The sequence below is a fragment of the Miniopterus natalensis genome, chromosome 19, assembly GCF_054644295.1.
Source record: "Miniopterus natalensis isolate mMinNat1 chromosome 19, mMinNat1.hap1, whole genome shotgun sequence".
In the NCBI taxonomy this organism is placed as follows: domain Eukaryota; kingdom Metazoa; phylum Chordata; class Mammalia; order Chiroptera; family Miniopteridae; genus Miniopterus; species Miniopterus natalensis.
In genome coordinates, this window is record NC_142099.1 from 30,559,565 (window position 1) to 30,571,641 (window position 12,077).

General features: G+C 42.9%; 1 protein-coding gene across 2 annotated transcripts in view; it reads right to left on the reverse strand.

The window, feature by feature from the left end:
* The window catches only part of SRGAP2 (SLIT-ROBO Rho GTPase activating protein 2), a 226,624-nt gene that overhangs the window by 125,705 nt on the left and 88,842 nt on the right, over positions 1-12,077 (reverse strand). The gene's annotated exons all lie outside the window — the stretch shown is intronic.

A 12,077-nucleotide genomic window follows, 5' to 3' on the forward strand; every position in this document is an offset into this window, starting at 1 on the left:
CATGTGTGTGCAGGACACATTTCCACCCAGGACCAGAGAAAAGAGAAGCGGGGGTGGTGGTGGTGGTGGTGGTGACAAATCAGTCTGTGTATAAAGGGAGACAGGGAGGAGGGCAGAAAGTCAATACACCCAAGAAGCCAAACCTTTCTTAATTGGGCCTGCTTCCCAGGTTCACTTGCGGTATATCCAGAGTTCACTTGACACCCTGTGCTTTGTCAAAGGAACTGTCTGGAGCACAGTTCCACCGATGCACGCTGCAGAATTAATTCTGTGCAACTTCCTCCTTCTGCTAAATCCTCGAGATGCCGCCTATAAATTTTAAAAATTTTAAAGCATCAACAGAAACCCCCATCCCCACCCCCAGAACTTAGTTATGAACATCTGTTGTTTACAAGGGTTCAGACGAAGAGCTGCCAGACTTGTTCTGCAACCTCTACTTTAACACGGAGGCTGCCAGGGAGGGATGTCTGAATTTCATGCAAGGATGCCCTGTCCCAACTGCTTAAGCAGAAATCTGCAAGCACTGCTCAGCATCCTACTGTTAAAAATAATCCCGGTTTGTTCCATTCATTTTCTAATCCTGGTTCTTTAACCAGCTGTACCTGAGATCCATTAAGAATCAGAGCTGTGCTCACTGATCCTCCCTGAATCTAAAGCCCCAGGGGCAATGAGCCAATGATCAGGGGTGCTTATGGGCAGGAGGCAGCAGAAAGGATGATCCTTTTTCAACTGTGAAAAAATCCAAGGCCTACTTTTTTCTGATTCTCCCTAAATCCTTCATTAACACCGAGCTCTTCCCATATGACTCTGTTTCTCTTCACAGCGTGATACTTCAGTGCGGTACAGGAATTAGATATTAAAGTCTTTACTTCAATTAACTTGGGACCAAAACTAATTGAGACTATAACTGTGCTATCTTTTACTTTTCCCTGGCTGAGCCGAGTAGGAGTCCCTCCTGAGAACTCCACCTCCTGCTCCCTTCTTGTGACTACTGGAACCTGCTTTAAACGGGGTCCTAGTTCGAGATTCATGTGCCCATGCGCACGTGTTCTTGCTCTTCTCTCTCAGCCTGTCTGATTTTCCCCATTGCAATTATGAAAGTCCTTATGGAAGAGACTGTCTTTTCTTCTTGTCTTGTAAACCCTTCCACTTAACACAGTTAGCTCCCAATAAAGATGACATGGCTTGAGCCTTTAAAAGAGAAGTGGATCAAAGTCAATTCATTTAATTGGCTGTGAATTCCTGAAAATTAAAGATCCTGCAAACCAGCCACATATTGCTTCCTGTCTCTACTACACAATTATTATGGGGCTTACAAAAGCTAAGAAAATGAATACTAAAACTCCCCTGCACTCCAGAACTGTTGTTAAGGGGCATGATCACCAGGGTCTGTGCTCCAGCAACCTGAAATCATGCGTTGTGTCCTGCTGACATTCCAATGGCAGAGCCTAGGCGACACAGGAAGCCCTCAGCAGTCTCCAGCATCCTCCCAACTGCTCAGAAAAGCATGCTTGGCTCCTGCCCTGCCCTCCATCGTTCCCCACTCTAAAATGGTGATATGAAGACATTTAAGCAGAAGCTCAGGAGCTGCTTCTTGGCCTCATGAGACAAATGACCCAGTAACCCACACTCCATATGCCCATGACTGAGGTGTGTGCTGCACTGGCTGGCTGCTCGCGATGGTGGCCACTACAGGAGGCGGAACAGGACTGGTGTTGTTCATTCACCCAGACTGCACATGGGACCTCAACACTCTGTCTTTATGGAAACCCAATGATTTGGCAATTAGTGCTGAATACTGACTCTGTGAGGATAAAGAAATCAGGTGATTGTAAGACAAATTTCCTCCTTTTGATGATTATAAGCCTGGATCTAAAAGCAACATGCCAGGGTTAACTACCTGGTTCAAGGTAGTTCATGACACCTTGTGAACATGACACCTTATAGGACAAAACATACAATTGCTGCGTTTTTTATAGGAATTGGGCATACAATTATATAGAGTCATATAATTGCGTATTTCCTGACCAGGGCAGCCATACCATAAAAATTTGGATGGAGGAAGAGCTTGTCATTCAAGAGAGCCCACGGGGTTGCTGAAGAAAATGGAGACTGACATATAACCTAGGGCCAGGCTTAAGAATGCTTAACTCTGTACAGGGAATAAACAGTAAATCTCATCTACCAAGGTTTTGCCTAGTGTAGCAATGTTCAGTCCCAACTCCTGGGGACGAGAGAGATGTCACTGCTATTTACATTAACTATGAGCCAAGCACTGTCCGGAGGGCTTCAGGTATATTAATGTACTTAATCAGCATAACAACTCCACGAAGTAGCTACTATTATTATCCTCAATACACGGATGAGGAAACTGAGGCAACTAATAACCTTCATTTAAAAATCACACAGGTACTAAGTAGAAAATCCAGGATTACAAACGCAGGGAATCTGGTTCTAGAACCTGGGATCTTAATGTTCATACTATTCTCTTTCTTTCATGGTGATAACATCAGCTACCTTTTTTCCCCCCACCTTTATTTTTTTTTAATTGTTGACACTATTACAGATGTCCCCCATTCCTCCCCTTGCCCACCTCCACAATGGCCCCCCAGTCTTCACTACACTGCTGTCTGTGTCCATGGGCTATGCATATACATGTATGTTCTTTGGCTAATCTCTTTACCTTCTTTTATCCAGTCTCCCCCACCTCCCTCGACCCCCAAGATCTGTCAGTCTGTTCCATGTATTTATGCCTCTGGATCTATTTTGTTCGTCAGTTTATTTTGTTCACTCGATTCCACATATAAGTGGGACCATATGGTATTTGTCTTTCTGTGACTGGCTTATTTCACTTAGCATAATAATCTCCAGGTCCATCCATGCCATTGCAAAGAATAAAAGTTCCTTTTTACAGCCATGTAGTATTCCATTTTTTTAGTGTCTAGTAAGTTATGGACACTAGGCTAGTGCTTTACATATACAGGGTAGGGCAAAGGTAGGTTTACAGTTGTTCATATGGGAAAGTAATACAATAATTAAGGAATAATAATATAAGAATAAACTCTGGCCATGGCCGATGTGGTTCAGTTGGCTGGCTGCCATCCTGTGCACCAAAAGGTTGACGGTTTGATTCCGGGTCAGGGCACATGACCAGGTTGCGGGCTCCATCCCAGATAGGGGGCATGCAGGAGGCAGCTGATCAATGTTTTGCTCTCACATCAATGTTTCTCACTCTCTCTCTCTCTCTCTCCCTTCCTCTGTCTCTAAAAAAAATAAAATAGAATAAACTCTGGTTTTTCATACTCACAACTGTAAACCTCCTTTTGCTCCACCCTGTACTGTATCTAATCCCTAGAACAACTCTTCAGGATAAGTTTATTCTCCACATTTCATAGATGAGAAAACTGAAGCTGAACCAAGTCGCTCAAGATCACAGAGCTGTAAGCAGAAAACAGGATTCAGATCCAAACTTGTCTGGATTAAAGCGCTCAGCTTTTTTTTACTAAGTCATAAAGCCTCCCAAATTGCTTTCAAAAGAACTCTTTCTCTGTTCCAAAAACTGACCACCACTCTACCTTGCTGATCCCCCAAACTGCCTTCTTGTGTCTTTTCTATCCTGCTTTATCCAGTGTGAAGAGACCTCCCGACTCTTCTAAAAAGGACTCAACTACCACCTACGGACCGGGCACGTGAAAAAGTCATCAAGGGACTTTTTGTTAGTTTTTAAATAATTTCAACTTGAGCCATGGCAAAGGGAAGCCAACCCTTGCTCAACACCAGATGCTACATCTGGGCAAAACCTTCCCTAAGGGAACAAATAGCTCCCAAATATGTCCAAAATGAATGAGTGACACACTGGCCCCAGGAAGTAAGGGGTTCTCCCTTCTGGCAGCTTCACACTTCCTCCTACTTCCCTTCTCAAAGTCACCCCATACTCAAAGAGGAACTTTCTGGTCCTCCACCCTTTTCGGATTTGCAATCACAGCTATAACATTCTCCATGGTCATTTGACTCTGCTTTTCAACCCAATGCTATCCTGTGAGACCGATGAACAACTCTGAACTCAGTTCCAGAGGAAAAACACATTGGCAATAGGTGACATAATTGCATAGACTGTGCACATTCAAATATTGGGCCTAAGGCCAAGAACATGGACTCTACAAGAATTTCTCTCTAATTAAGTGTGTACCTAACCTCCCACTGAAAGGAGTATTACAGGTTAAACATCTACCAGATTCTTGAGATACCAGGGCCTGCTCCCTCACACCCCTTCCAATAGTTACACAACTCATAAGCAGCCAAATAAGCAGGTTTACTTTCCATGTGTATCTTCTTAATAGACTGCTAATTTAATGTTAGTGAGAATAGGATATTGCCTTGTTCCTATCCCCAGTTCCTAGCTCAATGCCCAGTACATGATTAGGTCGCCAAAATGTATACTGAATGAACGCACAAATAAATGTATCTTTAAATCTCTTTTCACTCCCTGCAATCTGAGTACTACAGACAACACAAAGGATGTTTCCCCTCCCATTTCCTTCTAAATCCTTACTGTTGGAAATCAAACATTTCCACAGCCTCAACTATCACCTCTCTATGAACATGCCCAAATCTCTACCAACAGCCCAGACTTCAGCCCTGAGCACAACTCAACTCTCTAGCTCTGAATAAAGCCATTCATTTTTTGTCAATTACTGAAATTTTCAGCTTCAATATCCTTCCAATATCTTAAACTTAACACTCAAAAAACAAATTTCTCATAGTCTAACCCTTCAAAAACAACTCATTCTCCTAACTTCAGTATTTCTATTAAAGGCACCATTAATCTACCAGTCGCCCAAGTCCAAAAGAAACTTCACAGCCCTCTTTCTTTCCTGCTTCCAAGCTCATTTGAAACCTGAATCCCATCAGTCAGCAAGTCTTGTAGATTCTTCCTGCACCAGGTGTTTTCCATCTGTCTCTAGACTATAAGCTCCAGGAGTGCAGGGGGTGGAATCTGTCTTGTGTGGCATGTGTCTGGCACATGGTAAGAGCACAGGACATATTTGCTAAATGGACTGAAGGATCCATTTCTATTCTTTTCATTCCTACCATCTCACCCTAATTTAGATCTTTATTATCTACTGTGGCAACTGGTTTCACTGTCTCAAGTTTCTTGTCATTTAGCAAATTACTACCCTAAGGTTAAGGTTAATCTTCCTTAAGCAGAGTTCATACCTCCACTTGGACATTAGCTGTTCAAATCTTCAGTGGTTTCCGTTTCCAGAGTCTATTCATAGAGCCAAATCTCTCAGACAAGACCCAAAGCCCTCCAAAATATGATCCTATCACCTTTATCCAGTTCCTCCATACACTCGCTATGTCAGCCAAACCAGCCCACTTCCTGTACCCTCACAGTGTCCTGTACTTTCTTCCTGCTGTGCCCGTCCCGCCTACAACTTCCCCTCTCTCCTGTCAAAATGCTATTCATTTTCTTCTGGCAAGTCTGGTTCAAATCCCATTTCCTCCCTGGAAGTTTCCTGACCATAGCCTTCTGTAGCACACGCTTGGTACTTACCATATATTGCCTTATACTGAAGATCTGTGTTATGTATTCGGGTATAATTTATCCCTGACTAGATTATAAATTCATCTGAGAAAGAACCACCACTTCTACTTCTTTGGGTTTCTCTCCTCTAAGAGTCTAGAACAGTACCTTTAAAATATTCAATAAATATTTGTTGTTGAGAAGAAAAAGCTGTAAGAAAGAAAAGATGCTGGCAGAGGGTTATAAAGTAGCATAAGGTCTCTGTAAGGAACACAGCAGGATAGCAATGTAGGCGTATTCCTCTAAAAACTCAACAGCAAAAAACACAGGCACAACCACCTCAAAACAAAAGAAAGCACTGAACTATTAAAAGTAGGAGATTCAAAACCAAATGAGCTATGACTGAAAGGTAATTTATGTAAAAAACAGCCAGCGCATTATCAATTAGAGTCCTGCTGGGCAATATTAACACAGATTCCACTTAAAAGAGACAATCAAAGGCTCAGCAGCAAATGAGAATACATTTATACTCTTCAAGGAGCCAAAGAAAATGCAACAACATCTTCCCTAGGAAGACTTCCTACCTCCCATAATATTATTTCTGCTCTTAATCAAACCAGGCAGATAGAGTTTCAGACATTCACAGGGTCCTCCCACAATTCGAAGGATGGAGGAAGCCATATTACCTTCCTTAACCAAAGCCAAATAAGGTACAAATTCTCGCTGTAGTTCTACCTGCAGCGTCTCTCCCTCACTCTGTGGGGCGAGGGGACCGCAGGGTCGGACCGCACCGGGGAGTCAGAGCTGCGTGGGCTTTAAGGGGGTGTCTGCGCTGAGCACAGTGGGGGCCAAGGCAACTGTGAGCAGGAGAAAAGCAGTTCAGGAAGCAAAGCCAAGGAGTGGCAGGGTAATGGCTACCAGGGCGAGAAGTTGTCCAAGAGAAGACAAAAAACCAGTTCAGCAACATTTGTCCCTAAACATAGTCACTTGGGGGATTGAGGAAATGGGTGGGAAAGGTGAAGGGATTGGGAAGTACAGATTGGTAGTTACAGAACAGTCAGGGGGAGGTAAAGTACAGCACAGGGCACAGAGTCAATAATATTCTAATAACTATGCATGGTGTCAGATGGGTGTGAGATTTATTAGGATGACACTTAGTAAGTTGTATAATGTGTAATCACTGGGGTGTACACTGGAAACTAATGTAATATTGTATGTCAACTGTAATTAAGAAAAAAAAATTGGAAAAAAACCCCACAAAAACCCCACTTTTACGGGATACCCGACCTAACCCAGTATGAGAGGCTGAAATCAGGCCAGGGTGAAAACTGGCCTGGAAAAAGATAGGACGAATCCCCGTGGACTGACTCCGGCCTGGCCACCCTGCCCCATCCCAAGCTGAATAGTTTCCATGTTCCTGAGATGTGTCTGTCCAGAGCTGCTGCTGGCAGCTGCTCTCCTGGCAGCACAGGGAGACAAATTCATGGCATTGCTGGGCCAACAGCTGCTACAGCTCCGGGGGAGGTGACGAGTGCCCGCTGAGATGCTCTGGGCAGAGAATGAACTATTCTAGGGACCCGCCCAAGAGTCAGCAAAATCCAGGCTACACTTCACTGGTGAATGAAAATACAGTACAACTGCCACTCCAGAGACCAAGGAAACCCGCAACCCTTTTTCTGTCCCAGCTTCTTTGACTTCACTTGCTCCTTGCCCTTACATTCGGCCCACTTTCCTATTTCCAAGGGCACGACTTCAGTTTAGACCCACATTAACCTTAGGCCAACTGCCAGACCTTCCTAACAGGTCTCCTCCTCCTGTGTGTCTGCTCCAATTGATCATATGTGTTGTTGCCATAGTTACCTTTCCAAAGCACAGCTGTAATTATGTTCCTTACTCAAAAACTATCAAAGGCTCCCCCATGCAAACAGAATAAAGCCCAAGGCCTGAACCTAGCATTCACGGACCACTGTAATCTGGTCCCTCCCAATTTTTCAAGGCTTATTTCACTAGTGCATGTATTATTTCTTTCTTTAGCAATACAGACAAGTTACCCACCAGCCTTGTCCTTCCCAACTGTTACCAACAGTCTTCTCTGCCCAAATTCTTCCTCTTCCATCTTTTTACCCCTTTCTACAACTTTTGCATTGTCTCAACTGAATTAAGCTTACAGGATCAATACCTAGCATTGGCACTTCTATTTTTTCTTTTCCTATCCATTGACCTTCACCTCCATACAGTCCTCCCCAGTCCCCAGCCTGAAGAAACCTCCCTTCTCTGTGCACTTGTGCTTTGTATCCATGGGGTGCCACGTATCTGCCCTCTCACACATCACGGACAACGTGGCAGAGGCTGCTAATAGAACCCCACGGTTTCCGCCTCTTCTATAGTAATAGAAACCCTACTTTCAGGTCACCCAGAATAATAACTACACTTCTCAGCCTCCCTTGCAGCTCAGTATGACCACGTGACTCAGTTCTGGCCAGTCAGACGTGAGCTGCAGAAATAAATGTATGCCACTTGCAGACTGCACCTTTGAAGAGTAAGGATGTGCCTGCCCCTTCTTTCCCACTGGCTGGAATGGGGACATGGTGGCAGTGAGCCATCTTGGGCCATTCAGAAAAGGGCAACACTCTCAGGCTGGAGGAAAGAGCCCTGGACACAGCCCTGGATGGCCAACACCCAGACCACTACACAAGAGAAAGAGCAACCACTGTCTTGTGGAAGCCACTATTCCTTGGGGTCTAGTACAGTAGCACCGGCTATATCCTAACCAAAGCAGACATGTCTAAAGCCTTTTCTCCGGCTCCCTGTTCGGGGCCCCTCTCACTGCAGCGGGAACTTTTGTCTCTCCTTCAAAGAACTTTTGCTTTTGCTTAAAAAAGAAAAGAAAAAAAAAAAGCCTTTCCTTGACCGAAAATGTTGACTTTTCACAGTTGCTAACACATGATTCAAGCTTGGCCTGGTGATGCTTCCTGCCAAGCGCCACTTCAGTGTCAGTAGCATGGTTGTCTCTGTGCAGTTCATGCTTGTGTGGGCAAACACCAGAATACCTGCTTCCCTTTTGCAACACAGAGATATGGAAATTGGAAAAATAAAAGCGCTATTACTTGGGTTGCCTTGAGAAGTAGTCTCATCACTGTATTAATAAGACAAGGGTAGACAGAAACCACCAGCAACTCTACAGATGTGCACTGGACTTAAGCAGGCATACCATGGGTTTAACTGGGGAGAAAAGAAAGACCAGGTACAAAACACTGAGAGTACATCAGGTGAGGTGTAATTCAGAATTTCACATACATACTTAGAGCTTTAGAGCCCACCTACTCCACCTACAACTGTGGTTTGACATTCAGCCATTTGACTTTTCTGTACATTTTTAGGGATAAATTATGTATGAAAGTGGGACGTTGCCTGGACTCTCTTACTGAGCTTCTCACCATCCTGCCTGGATGTCTCGCCTCCTCTTCCACTAGGCTAAGATGTTGGGTGACTTCTGACCATGTGAAATTGCCACTCTGTGACCATTTCTGACCTAAGAAATCCAGCAATTTCATGTTACAGTCTAATGATTGAAAGCTCTTGGGTTTGGAGCTCATTTTAGTCAGCTTCGCATCTCTCACAATGCCTTCTACATGGGAGAGTATCTGTAAGAAATTGCTGGGATTAACTTTTATAGATCTTCTAGTTCCATCAGACAATACTATCCAACCTTAACTTCTGTCCTTCTAAATGCTAAAAAAAAAAAAAATCTCTCTCCCTTCCTCTTCCTCTCTCCTGCCCCTTCTAGTAGTAACTTTTACTCCTCCCTAACATTGGGTGTGCCCAAGCCTTGGGTCCTGATTTTAGCTCTTTGTACTTCTCTTTCTCTTCTCTAAGTTCATATACTTTCATATCTACCACAATCCATTTTATACTGAAGATTATGCTAGCTAGTCCCAATTATAACCTCTTATCTCAGAAGTACAACCTTCCATCTGGATGACTGAGGACCTCCCACTGCCCCAAAGCCAACATGTCCAAAGTCTCACAAGGGGTCTTTCCTCAACATCCCCACTTTTATTACAGGTGCCATAATTCTTCTAGGTTGCCAGGTTAGAGACACTAGGTCACCTCTGACCATTACAGTTCTTTACCCAATCAGTTATTGAGTCCTGTTCAGTTTCTAGAATACTTCTTGAATATATTCCTTCCCCTTCATTCTCTTTTGCACCACATCGTGCATGAATTATTTCTCCCTCCCCCCAAACCTCCATCTTGGCCTTCTCTGGCATAAAAATTCATTCTCCTACCCCCTCTTTTTCAGGTCTCTCCCCATGCAAGAACCCAGAAAGCTCACTACCACATTGCCATAGCAAATCTGAACTCCTCTGCTTGTCTGTGAAAGAGCTATTATTTGGTGCCTACTTATCTAACCTAATCTTCCACTGCTTTTGAAAAATATGTGTTCTCATAATATTTTGCTTATATCTCTATTAAAGGCTTTTTCCCATTATGTTGTTTACATGTCTCCCTTCTCTGTAAGCCCAGATTCTAGAGCTTATCCTAGTCTCTATAGGAATCAGAACAGAGCACAGTACCTCGTAGGTATTTATAAGGGGGTTGTGGAATAAGTACACTGTTACTCAGGAAAGACCAGACAGGAAGCTATTAAAGTAAACTACCCATAAAGCGACAGCAAAAGGAGTGGAGAAGTCTCCCTCTTACAAGTTCTTGTAGCACCTTGTACTTCAGTTTCGCGACACTTACCTCAATACATCTAATTGGGTGAATTGTTTAATGCCTGCATCCAGATTCTACTGCTAAGTGCCATGAGGAAGACTCAGTGCTTATTCACTGCTGTATCCCAAGGCACAACGTCTGGCCTAAAGGGGTTCAAGAAATGTGTAATGGACACTTGTTGAATGAATGTATAAGAGTCTCCCTTTTAACGAAGCTGGATTCCTCACTAGTCCCTATACGGCGCTTACCACCAAGCATTCCTACTTCCTCTCACCTGTAATACTGTTCTCTACTACACAAATCTTTAAAGCCTGAACTAAGATCTCACTTGCTTCTAGAAAACTCTCCTGACTATTCTAGATCCTTTATCTGTATCTGATGCTTTATCTCTGACCTCTTATCATTTCTATATTCTACAAAAACCAATGATCTCTTAATGAGATCATTGTTACCTTATCCTTTAATTGCTTCCTGTATTAAAAATCTTTTCTCCACAACAAGATATGGCCCCCTCTGGATACACACAGTAAACTTTTCTTATATCTCCAGTACATGTAGAATATGAAGCATGGAGCTGGTGCTCAATACTCACTTCCCTGGTTGTTTGGGAAAAAATGAGGCAAGATACCAGCTTTATCAAGGAGATCAATTCTCCCAGCCTTGGAGAAAACACTGTATTCCTTGTATGCGATCTTAATCAGAGCAATTCAGATGAGTTAGAGAGTAGCACATCGATAGCTTAATTTGTAGTAAATATGTCCTTAAGCTGAGAATATGATATACTAGTAAAACTAAAATGATATTTTAAACTTAGGAGGAGCTTATTAACAGAATAAATCCAACTTTGAATCATTTTTATTAAAGCAAATGATTTCTACCCCAAATCTTCATACATCACATACTAAAATAACATTTTATTCTCTCAGGATTGCTTATCATAAAGAGAATGGGACTTGGGAAAGATAAGGGACTCTGAAGATAAAACATCTGGAGGAAATTCTCATTCTGGCTAAAGTGAGAGTGTCACATGTTTTCCTTAATCTTAGCCTCCAGATCATTGCTCAGAGCTGGCCTGTAAAGAATATTTGTTTCCCAAATTATTAGGACGATAAAAATAGAAAACAGGGGAAGATATACTTGGCATTAATTCTTAAATTCATTCATTCATTTACTTATCCAATAATATTTAGTGAGCATGTTTTATACCTCATATTATGCTAGGCACTGTGGAAGACTGAAAGATGAATTAGGAAAGTTTATCTAGTCCACTAAGAGAAGATAATATAAGGCAGACAGTGTTGAACGTCCTAATAAAAGAACAAATAAACTGCTGTATGAATCCAGAAGAGACAGAACATTCCTTTATTCTGGGAGAATCAGGAAAGTTCTTAGAACAGGCTTCATCTGAGATGGGTCTTAAAACATGGGTATGGCCTAGACATGCAGAGATATGAAGAATGGGCACATAAGCTCAAATAACAGGTTGAGCAAAGGCCCATTGGAGTTAACATTCTGTTTGGCTAAGGAACAGTGGAGCAGAAACAGGACCTAAGGTTGGAAAGCTTGTTGGGCCAGATGTAGAGAGGCTAGAGAACCAAGCAAAGAAGTGAGTGTTCATCTTTGTGAATAGAGAAGCCCTTCTCAAATTTTAATATGTGCATAAGTCACCTGGGGATCTTGTTACAGTAGATCTGGGGGTGGCGCCTGAATTTCTGTATTTCCAACATTCTAGGTGGTGCTGATATTGGAAGACCACACCTTGAGTATCAAGACCATAGATACACAGACAGTGGGGAGCCACTTCAGAGAAACTGCCTGATCTCCAGTGTGT